The following is a 12550-nucleotide window of genomic DNA, read 5'->3' on the forward strand; positions in this document are numbered from 1 at the left end:
CGGACGTTCTTATGGCTGATCTACAAACAGCTGCGATAACTCTCGACAGAGGTATTTGCTGATCTTTCACTAGGTCTTCATGGGCTGAAGTTAACGTCACCGCATCCCTACAGACCTGCGTAGCCAGTCAGTACTGGGAGTGGAACTGACCCAGAGTTCTGCATAGCCAATGACAGTATTGGGAGTGGATGTGACCCAGAGTAAACGAACAATCATCAAACACTTCTCGGGGTGGCTGACTTATTTACATACGGGGCAATGGGATGTCCCATTTACTAAATGGAGGTAACATAGATCTCTTGATTCCTGTGTAATTAATGACATTACACCTATAGTTTATCATTCACTGTTGTACTCTGGCTGTTAATAACCAAAACTGTGGATCAAGATTGTTGGCAAGCGGGATGTATCGGAAGTTTCTCAGTGTTTCTCGCATTTATTGTTGCATGTCAGAGTTGCCAGACAGCCTGGTATTTGTGTGTGGAGGTATTTTGTAAGTTGTACATTAATTTTTGTGCCCCTTTTCTCTATAATGTTTTATTTATATGATTGTTAAATTTTGTAATATTATCTCAGCTTGAATGCTAAATAATTTACAGTGTTATAAAATGCAAGAAAGCTCTGCCATGTTTTGGCTGTCTCTGATTTGACAACTGTTGTAGCTAGAGTATACTCAAAGATTCAAGTATAAAGCAAGATTATATAAAGATGGGAAAGGGACTAGAGGGTTCTCAGTTCAGTTTGAGTTTAGTTCAGTGTCAGTGCAGTGTCAATGCAGATTGTATACCTCCAGTACTTGTGAAAACAGTGAAGTGTGGTTGGCATGCATTAATTGTAATTGCAGTTAGTGAAGATTGTATAGCTTCAGTACTTGTGAAAACAGTGAAGTGAAGTTGGCAAGCGTTAAGTGTAATTATTTGGATAATAAACACAGTGAACTTAAGAAGTTACTGCTTATTTACTACGCCTCATCTGATCTCGTTGATGCACACTAAAAGGCTGACCATAGGAAGAACAACTCACTGAACAATGTCCTTCCTTTACTGTACCACTGCTATTGGAGCCTGTGGCCGTGTGGAACAGGGATGTAACAGTGGTGTCGGAAGTGTGGATCATTAAAAAAATGCTGCAGTGAGTCAAACCTTCGATATGGAGGCAGAAGGCATACAGACGAGAAGCCACGCTAGGCAGGACGAGGTGTCACCGGCTGCAATCATGAAGCTATTAAGAGCACAGAATGATGGACAGAAAGAACTCAAGAATGAACTCAGAGAACAGCTACAGGCACGAAGTGAAGAACAAAAAAGAGCTCAAGAAAGAAATCAAAGAACAATTGCAAGCACAGAATGAACAGCTAGTGGCACAGTGAAGAATAGAAGGAACGATATGAACAGCTTCAAGAGGCATTTCAGGAGCAACATAAGGAATTACAACTAAGGATGCAAGGACAGCTAGATGCTTTCATGGAGGAAATGAAGGAAAAGCAGCAACCGTTGGAGGAGGAAGTATATGCTTAGCTACAGAAGCAGAAGTGTGAGGTAAGCAATACAGCAATGTGATCGATTGTGGACAGCTTGTAAACGACCAGTTGAAGCACATAGCCAGCCATTTGAAGATAATTTGTGAGAGAACTGGGGCTGTAGAGAAATACTGCACTGCTAAGCCTCAGGTTAGTATACAGGGAGCATATGAAGAAAACACACAATGTATGGTGGATCTCGACGAATCCCAAGCATCTAAAGGCAGCATTACAGGGTTAAGTAATCAGAATGCAGAAGTTTTAAGCCCTGGACTTCCGTATGATGACCCAGTTTTTAGGCCCCAAACCAGTGAAGTGCATGGCTATAATGGAGTCCAATTAACCCTCCCACGCACATTCATGCGAATTGCATTCCATATAATTTGGGAGATAAACTCATAGACGCGAGTCACGTTCCTAAGCAGAAAAAAGGAAGTCAAAAGGAAAGTTATCAGGCGATTTGCATCAAACTTTGGTGCGTTCTAGCGGGCGCATGTCTCTTCTGAGGTAAGCACTTGGCAACACTGTGACTGCTCTGATGAGACAATGCACAGCAGAAAAAACTCATTATCTCACAACCAGCCGGGTTGAAGGGTAGTGCTATTGTCAGTCATCCCTTTAAATCTGCCATTTTCCCCTCCCACCTGAGGCAGAAGCCATTATTGAAATATTGTGATTGTACAGTCGTTTTGACTATAATGTGAAATGATTGTGTCTATGGGACATAGATATATTGTTTGTAAAGCACTGGGACTCGTTATCAGCCGTTAGGCCTAGAGGCAGGAGTCTGGCTTATTATATCGGGGTTTCCACTTTGCTTAAACTTGCCCGTAATTGATGGGAGTATTTTACCTTTATAGTGAAGCCATTACTTATATTTGTGAAACATATAGTGTCTAGATTAGTGAAATAACTGACCTACCATAGCAGGTATTATGTAAGCCATAGAGATATACCATAGTCACTAAGGAAACAGATGGTCACATACGCCATAGAGTTGGGAAGGGAATAATAGAGGAGGTTGGGATAGGATCATGTGATAGTGTTTTATATTGCATATGGTTTAGTGTGAAATGTACGTATAAAATAGTGCAGCGAGTGTTTGTCGAGAAATATTGCATGCATTGACTGACTCAGCTCAAACCTAGCGCAAGTATCAGAGACAACAAATACACCACACAATCACAGACTTCAGTGAAAAGGTATTGTACCAATCTCAGGCAGTGCTATATTGCGTATGGTTTAGTGTGAAACATACGTATAAAATAGTGCAGCGAGTGTTCACCGAGAATATTGCATGCATTGACTGACTTAGAGAATACCTAGTGCAAGGATCAGAGACAAGAATTATGCCACGACCATATATATATATTTCGTGCAGCAAATGTTCGTGGAGAAATCTATTGTGTGCATTACATGTGTTAGGCAAACATAGTGCAAGGAGAGAACAAAATATGCCACACACACACACACACTCACACATTAACCCATTGACTGTGGCTGTATCATATATATTTGAATCCAAATGGCTCTGACTGTGGCTGTATCATATATGATTTCCTGCCTTCAAAAATTCCGCCATCAGAAATGGCACGAAATAAATCAGCTAGCATCGCATGGCACCTATGGAATATTACCATACATAGATTATGTATTTTTATGAGGTGCAGAGCTCAGCTGAGTTACCTACAAAATGCCGAAAGAAATTGTAGGAAATCTTTTCCATGCTGCCGCCTGCAGTAGCGCAAGCAAATATTGAATGAAATCTCTGGATGAGTGTAGTGATGATAGTGATACGTCGTTAGATTCGGACCGTGATGGTTCAGATGCTGATTTACACCTTATCTGATGGCAAGATTGGCACAAGATTGACACTGACGACACAGTGCAACCATAACACATCGTTCACCTGGCACCACTGCACAGGGAATATTGATTACTTTACGGACCTGTTTCAGGGGTAATTTTTTGTTGGCTGTATTGTGTTATATACCATTGAACTCGAGATGTTTTTTTTCTATCTTTTGACAATAATATTTTTTTTTCTAATACTTTTTTCTAAATATTTGAAAACTGCCGCACATGGAATGTACATGTAAACAAACACTGATGCAGTGAATGGGTTAAATAACTCCTCATCTTCAAACCCTTCAAGGTCCTGCCAGCATCTCAACACCTCTGGAGGAAGTGAGTTATCCATATTTTGTTGATTTGTATATTGACCTATTTCTGTATTTCTATATTTTTTACACAAATAAGTATTGTTTTTTTACATATACACATATGAGATGGAAGGTAGTTCAGCTTCAGTATCAGTACCTAGCAAAAAAACTAGTGGTCATGTCGAGTTTCTGAGAGCACCATCAGAAAGCTCATGATATTTTACATGTATACTTTGAGTAAAAAAAAGAAAATAATAAAACCTAACAAGGGAAAACATGTAGGTGTGAGTGAGGCAGGGAAAGAGTGTTTTTATCTCACTTGCAGGCGAGGAGAAGTATTCTACGTTTGTCGTCCAATTACTCTAAAACTATTGGATATCAATTTCCTGTAAGAACTATGATCGATTTCCTGTAAGAACCATGATAAAGAGCAATGAATTCTACGTATGTACAGGACATAACAATGCAGTATCTCTGATGAAAAGTCGTTGTTACGTAGGCGAGAATATAACGGTTATTGTGCACGCATGACGAAAGTGCAGCACAGCCGTGAGTACCCAGTAGTTTTTTGCGATTACCTCTGAAACTATGAGGTGTATCAAAAATCGGCGGGTACCATGAGAAAGTTCATGAAATTCTACCCAAGTTTATGAAATAAAAACATAATGTGTTTAGAAAACTTTTGCAGTAGAGCTCCCTGAACAAAAATCAGTTTTTTTCAAAAAATGACTTTCAGTTTTTTGCTGTTTTCTTGAAAACTACAAATCGTATCAGAACCGGACTTCCTAATTAGAAAGCTGATGAAATTCTCTGTCAAAACTTCTAATAACATTTTCTGCATGATGGAAAACATTCGTTCTAGGATGTTGGGAATTGAGACTGATGTTCCAAAATGTTTATTCACACTGGCCTAATGTACTTTTATTCGTATTTTTCTGTTTGTTTGTTTTTTTTTCTTATTGGCTAGAACAAACATCGGCGAAAAAGATGATGTAGGCTTCATGGCAATATCAGAGGTTTGGGTGGTGAAAATAAGGAGAGAATACGTGTTTTCTGTGGAGCACGGGTGGGCTGGCGGGGAGAGGGGTGGAATAAAATCGTGTGCTGGAAAACTTACTAAAACTTATCCGTGCACGAGAGGGATAAAAATAAACCTCAGGAATTTGATGGCAGAGTATCTTGGGAAGCCTATGGTGCACAGTTTCAGCTACTTGCTGATCAGAATAGTTGGGATGACAGACAGAGGGCAGTGCAGCTTATTGCTAGCCTCAAGGGTGCTACAATGGAAATTCTGGGCCAGATGTCAGTAGTGGAGAGGAACAGTTATCAGTCCTTAGTAGAAGTACTGGAGCGCAGATACAGGACCATGTACCAGACTGAGGTTTACAGAGCAAGATTCTGGAGCCATGTACTGGCTCAAGGCGAATCCCTACAGTACCGTGCTGATGACCTGGAGAGTATGGCTCACAAGGCATACCCTGGAGCAGCATCTAACCTGTTGGCTATTCTTCTGAGGGACCAGTTCATCGATGCTCTTGATAGTGCAGAGTTGAAAGTGCAAGTGAAGCAGGCACAGCCAAGAAGCATGCAAGAAGCACTGGCCAGGGCTCTAAATTTGAGTCCTACATGAGGTCCAGTACGTCTACTTTTCAGGCAGGTCATAGTGCAGGATTTAAGTCTGCAAAGGGGCAGGTATGTGAAGCAGAAAAATTTTAAGGAAGTTGCTGGTATGGTGAAAGGCCAAGACAAAGGAAAGAGGGCTGCTACAAGTGGAAGATGGAACAGGAGAAGACCGGAGGAGGTTGCTGCTTCTGTGGGGAGCCAGGACACAAAAAGGAGGATTGTTACAAATGGATGATGGAGCAAAAACAGAGCAGTGCAAGGAAATCTGTGATTTTAACAAAAGGATGTTGGATATGTCGTGAGGTGGGACATTTCTGTTCTGAGTGTCTGAAGAAGAAAAGGGAGGACAAGAAAAAGGCTGCAGAAGACAGGAAAGAAGTGGGAAATTGGTAAAGGCTGGTGTTAAGGGGCAGCAACTAGCTGGTTTTTCACAAGTAGCCTCACCACTAAGAAACTGCATGAGAACTGTGATCAACAGTGTGCGAGTTGACGGAAGAATAGACGGCATAAAGTGATCATCCTAAGAGCAGACTTTTGTGAGGCCTGATGTGTTACATCATCGGGGTCTGCCTGGGTCATTAGAACAGTTGTGTGGCATAACTGGGCACTGCGCAGAACTGATGGGACCCTTGGATGTCCAGATTGAAGTGGCCAGATTGAAGAGGCCAGGCTTCCAGTCTATGTAGCCGAGATGGAGGATCCTTGCCTTCTTGGTCTGGACTATCTGATGTCCAGGATGTAAGCTAAACTTCTGTTCCATGAATCTGAAGGTTCGAGGAAAGTCAGTTTCCGTCACGGCATTGAGATGAACCATTTCTGGTGGGGAGGTGAGGGCACTCAGCACCACAGTGATACCCCCAAAATCAGAACTATTGCTCCAGTGTGAAGTGAGTGGTTGTTTTGACAGTGAAGCCTGATGTATGGTGCAAGGCAAAGACCGGAGTGATGGTGGGGAGAACTTTGGTGGAAACAGATGTAGGTGAAGTGCTGGTTGTGGTGGACAGTTTCTCCCATGAGCCACAGAAGATCAACGAGGGAGAAACTGTGGGACTGTGCCAGGTGGTGGGCCCTGAGTGGCATCAGAGGGAGGCCTGTAAAAGGAGTGTTGTCAAAGTAGATGGGTATATGCCAGACCATTTGGAAGACCTATTTTCAAGTTGCCAATGCCTAGATGGCTCACAAATGCTGAAGTTGAGGCAGCTGCTGACAAAGTTTGCTGATATCTTCTTCACCAAAGACCTAGACCTGGGGTGCACTGATCTGGTGAAGCACTGTATACACACCAGGGATCACCATCCGATTAACCCGCCATGTGCCGGCTATTTTAGCCCTATGGGTCACCCCAGTGCCAGCCATTTTTCAACTTTTTTTTTTTTTTGGCCAAAATGATAGATTTTGATGTGGAAACAACGAATTTTGCAATAAAATGCTTACCAAGGCTCGGAAATGAGTTGTATTGAGTTCTGCATACTCATGTACACCTATAGCCGCTCTCTCAACCTCACCACGTATGTGAGAGACCGTTTTCTATGTAAGGTATACTCAGGTATTTATGTTGAGAAGGTTTAGCAATGTTCAGTACACTTTTCTGATTACTTATTACTTCAGCATCTCTCACAATTTGCGTGTCTTTCTCACTGTGAATGCCTTAACTTACACTTACCTGAAGATAGGTACAACCTGACTTCGTTATATACAGTCCTGGCACTTACAAGAAGGTATTTACAACTTGACTTCACTATATAGTCCTTACACTTACAAGAAAATATTTACAAATTACACCTACATGAAAATATTTACAAAATGCCTTCACAATGAACAGCACTGGGTGAGGCACACAGGCAGAATGAGGCAGAGCGAGCATGAGGGGGGTAGCGAGTGAGTGTATGGCCTTGACAGCCTGGGGGATGATAAAGGAACAGTTACCTTACAAGCCTGGCAATTTTTACCCGCGAATCTTGAAAAATGCGGTCACAATGAAGTTTTTTTATTTTAAACCACTTTAAAACGGCACTGGCACTGGCCGCGGAATTATGTCAGACCGTTTTAAAACGGCACTGGCACACAGCGGGTTAAATACCCAGTGCAGAGGATGGAGCCAGCCCAACAGCGAGAAATGTAGAAGGTGAAGGAGAATCTCCAAAGTCATGGAGTGATAGAAAAGTCTAGCAGTCCTTGGGCATCAGCAGTGGTTCTGGTAAGGAAAAAGAATGGCTCAGAAAGGTGTTGTGTAGATTACTGAGCCCTGATGAAGTGACAGTAAAGGATGCATACCCCTTGTCAAGGATTTATGACACGCTGGATGCTCTGTCAAGTGCCAAGTGGTTCTTCACCCTAGATATGATAGCACGATACCACCAAGTCAAGGTTGCAGAGAAGGACAAGGAGAAAACAGTCTTCATATGGACAGGGTTTATGGCAGTTTAAAGTGATGCCTTTTGGCCTATGCAGTGCCCCAGCTACTTTCAAGCATCTTATGGATCGTGTACAGGAAGGCCTGCACTGGCAGACAGCTCTTATCTATATGGATGATGTAATTGTGTTTAGACAGACTTTTGACCAGGAACTGGAGATGTTGTCAGAGGTGCTCAACAGGATCTGCTCAGTGCACCTCAAGCTGAACCCCAGGAAGAACTACTTGTTCCAGAAGGAAGTGAAGTACCTGGGACACACTATAGACGAGGGCAGCTTCCATTCTGATCCAGAGAAGGTGGCAGCTGTGGAAAACAGGCTGGTTCCAACTTGTGTGAAGGAGCTATGGAGGTGTGAAGGAGCTATGGAGGTTCCTGGGTTTGCGTACCTACTATCAGCATTTTGTCAAGGACTTTGCAACAATAGCTGCACCTCTTTACAAGTTGCTGGGGAAGAGGTAGAAGTTTACATGGACAGCAGTGATTCAGAAGGCCTTCAGTGAACTCAAGCATGCGTTGACAAGGTCTCCAGTATTGCCGTATGCAGATAAGAGTCAGCCATTCATTCTGGACTGTGATGCTAGTGACCATGATATTGGTGGAGTCCTGTCACAGAAGAAGGATGACAACGAGTATGTGGTGGCGTATTACAGCAAGAAGCTCAGCCCACCGAAGCTGAACTACTGTGTGACCCATAATAAGCTCTTGGCAGTGATGAAGAGGCTTGATTTCTTCCATCCCTATTTGTATGGGTCCTACTTCATCATCAGGACAGACCATGCAGCCCTGAAGTGGCTGAAGACATTAACCCTTTCATAGACGGGGACCCAGTGAAGAATCCAACTGCTCACGCTCTTTCGACCCAGGATTCGTCCAAGTGAAATCCAAACGCTCGCACTCTTTTGACTCAGGATTCGTCCAAGTGAAATCAACCGCTCACACTCTTTCGACATTGGTTGAATCCAACCATATAATTTGCTGTATTTTTTTCACAACAATTTGTTGTTGTGGAAAAACAGTGTGTGAGCACTGTTTATGAGTATACAGTATAGCCAGTGAGTAGATGAATACATTACTGAATGATAAAGTATGTGTTTTATATCCTTTATTTATTTTTTATTTTTTCATTCATTAGGAAGATCATTTATTCATTTGTAACATGTATCAGTTTCATAACAATACAGTTAAAAATTAGGGCAGGGGAATGAAATGATTGTAATCATATTTTGATGCCGCACAAATCACTGAGTGGGGAATGTGGAGAGCGTGAGGTCTGGACGGGCAAGAATGAAATTATAGGAAACAGTTCACTCAGAGTGGCCAGGCGTGATGAACGTCTATTGTTATTCCGTATGCCATAAACAAATTTCTACAGTAGTATAGCTAGGAGTGTCATTTTTTTACAAAATGGATTCCAGATAAATGCTCTACAATTTTCTATAATCATTACCAAAATGTTTATATGTCTGTGGGTAAATGAGCACTGAATAAATAAGTGAATGATACAATATGGTAATTCCTTTTATTCTATATATTTTTTCGTTCATTAAGATCATTCATTAACTTATAACATAAACCAGTTTCAAAACAATACAGTTAAGGACAGGAGAATGAAATTATTGAAATCAGTTTCTGATACAGCATGAACTGCTGAGTGAGGAATGTGGGGAGTGTGAGGTCTGGGCTGGCAAGAGACTGTCACTCAGTACTTGGAAGTGGTTGGATTCAGGTGGCGTCGAAAGAATGCAAGAGGGTTAAAGAATCCAGAAGGACAAATAGCACACTGGCTTGGGAAGCTGGACCAGCACAACTATATGGTGTAGCACCGTCCTGGGCGGGTAAATGGAAATGCTGACAGCCTGAGTCATCAGCCTTGTGACCCAGAGTGCTGACAGTGTAGTAAAAAAGATAATAGCAAGAAATGCAGCTGTACTACAGTGATAGGGCCGGTGTCAGCTAAAGAAGACCTGAAGAGGATGCAAATCAAGGATGTACATTTAAAACCAGTGCTAGAGTGGCTGCAGAGGAGTACAGTACGACCATCATGGGAAGAGGCTTCCAGATTCAATCCTGCAACTAAGAGCTACTGGAGTCAGTGGGACCTTCTTATTTTGAATAACGGACTACTAGAGCATCAGTGGGAGACACTCAGTGGCCTCAGCAAATATTGGCAACTGGTGGTTCTGAAGAAAATGAGGTCTGGGATCTTGAATGAGTCTCATAACCAGATCACTAGGGGGCACCTGGCTGAAGAAAACTATAAGTTGGCTGTGAAAGAGGTTTTACTGGACCGGCTTGCATCAGGATGTTGAAGAGTGCTGTCAGGCCTGTGATGTATGTTGAGCCAAGAAAGGGCCCAAAAAACTTGGCTGTGCCCCTCTCCAACTTTCCCAAGTGGGTGCACCACTGGAAAGAGTCATGGTGGACATCACTAGACCTTTGCCACTCACTGAAAGAGGAAACCGGTATAAGTATGTCACTGTGGACTACTTCACAAAGTGGCCAGAACCCTGTGCCATCCCCAATCAAGAGATTGCGACTGTTGCTCAGGTGTTGGTTGACCAGTTTTTCTGTCGTTTTAGGATGACACAAGAGCTACATTCAGACCAGGTTAGAACTTCCAGTGTAGTGACCCAAAGATTTTTTCATTGACATTTTGGCCGAAATCCCTCTGAGAAAACATACTGTAACTGTTTTCCCTAATTGCTGGTCCCGAATTGATGTCTTTAGGAAATAAGTCCAGAGTGCTCATTGTAATCTACTACTGTATGTGAGAGCAGAGAATATTTTAGTTGCCCCACTTAACAAGAACGAGGATAGGATTGTTTTGCCTTTTATCTAAGTAACTAAGAAGATTCTCCCATCGTTTACAATAAAATATGATCTGACAAATTGCCAAAAGTTACTTACTAAGGAATCTGTAATTTTCCTGATAAATAAACTTAATATGGAGTGTGAAAGAACCATGGCTTTGGTTGTTTTGGGTCTGGGACGACCTTGAGCAGCTTTCTTTGTCAGGGAGCGCTACAGACTGGCAGCTGTGGGCCTAGACTTTTCGTTGCAATATTGGAGGTAAGATTAATCCTCAATAGCCAAAATTAAAGTAAAATAAACTAGTGAGACAGTGATGTGTGGTATATACTGTCAAAATATCAGCCAGTATCCCAAAACTAGACAAAGCTTGTTCTTTTCACTCAGGGTCCTTGTGTCTCAGTTGAGGCCCCCAGTTTTATAAGACAACAAAGACAGGAACCCGTTTATGTAAGTTACAGTACTTATACCAATATCAGTGCATGTATCATGACATAGAAATGTACTTAACTCTGAAATACCTAGTTAAACTAAGGAGTAAGATAAGAATACTCAACTTATCTTCCTTATTATCCAAAGTAAAGCCAATTTTGGTTAGACAATTAGTAAAATTAAGGATTAAACGTTCCTAAGTATAATATTAAATTTACAGGTTCGAGGGCTCCAGTGTTGCAGAAGATTTACCGAGATTTGGACCCCCATACTTCTCAGGGACGGTTCCTAGGCCATGGACAGCCTAGGGAACCAGCTCCAAGCAAGGAGGGATAAGTGAATGACTCATGGTACTATGCTAAGGATAAGTGGATGACTCATGATGCTATATTAAGGACAAGTGGATGTTGTTCTTAGCACTCAGTATATTTTTCTCGTTTTTATACTGTATGTGGTGTTAATAAGTTATGTAAGTCCCTAATTTGAGTTTCCTTTATAATTACCTCCTCACAATGATGATCCACTGCACAATTACCCCTTTTTAATTAGTAAGAGGAATTTTAATAATAAAGGCCAACCTGGGTCGATTCCGAGACCTGAGAGATTGACGAGGGGAATCAAGACAGACACTTTTATACAAAAGGAAGAAGGAAGGGCCCTTACACTGGTGGCAGTGGTGGGATAGTGCAGTTTCATTCATTGTGAGAGGTAATTTTATTATAAGAGAAATAGTCATGAGCACCCCTAACATGGCTGGGTGGGAAAATGATCGTGGTGAGGAAAGTCAGGGTGAGACTGGCACAGACCAAGTTCAGGAAAAGTGCTCAGTAAGCCAGGTTGACCCAGTAGGAAGAGAAATAGATGCCCTGCACAATGATATCCAAGAGCTTGCTCAAAATGTTGTTATGCATGCATAGCACCTTAAGGAGCGGGCTGAGGCACGTGAGAACACGAAGAAGCTAGAAAATTTAGCTATGGCTATAGCCAACAAAATAGATTCAATGTTGCAGGCAGTTACTACCTCAAGTGCAACCCAAGTTACTAATGTAGCATTTAAGCCACCTGTTACCTCAGCCCCAGGGAATACAGCAATATTGGTTAATAACCCTCAGGTACAACAGTCTGTTGCAGCTGTACCCAACTCTAACGTAAGTCAGCAAATCTACATTCAACTGTAGTGACATGAAGGAATTGTCTCTTAATAAGCTGCATGGCATTCAGGCACAGACCACAATCCGGATGTTTATACGATAGGTGAAACAGCTGGGAGGAGACGATGATGAGTTGTGTAAGAATATTGCTTTTAACGGAATGGACGAGGAGCTAAACATGTTTGCTGAGAGAAAGCTCCAGAAGTGTCCTAATGGTGGAACATTTGAGGATTTGGAAAAGGTTTTGGTAGCAATGTCCACTACACCTAGAAATGCTGTTGAGGCTTTTCAGAAATTTAGTAACTTACCCTATTTTCTGGAGGATGATGCCCGGGAGTTTGTAAGTTCAACGTGAATTATAGTGCATCTGTGGGGCATTCCCAATGGCAGAACCCCCAGATGAGGAGAAAATGTGGAAGGGGATAATTCTGAATAGTGTCT

This window comes from Coenobita brevimanus, chromosome 6 (genome assembly GCF_032717465.1).
Source record: "Coenobita brevimanus isolate Jiangsu-jjx chromosome 6, ASM3271746v2, whole genome shotgun sequence".
NCBI classification, from domain to species: domain Eukaryota; kingdom Metazoa; phylum Arthropoda; class Malacostraca; order Decapoda; family Coenobitidae; genus Coenobita; species Coenobita brevimanus.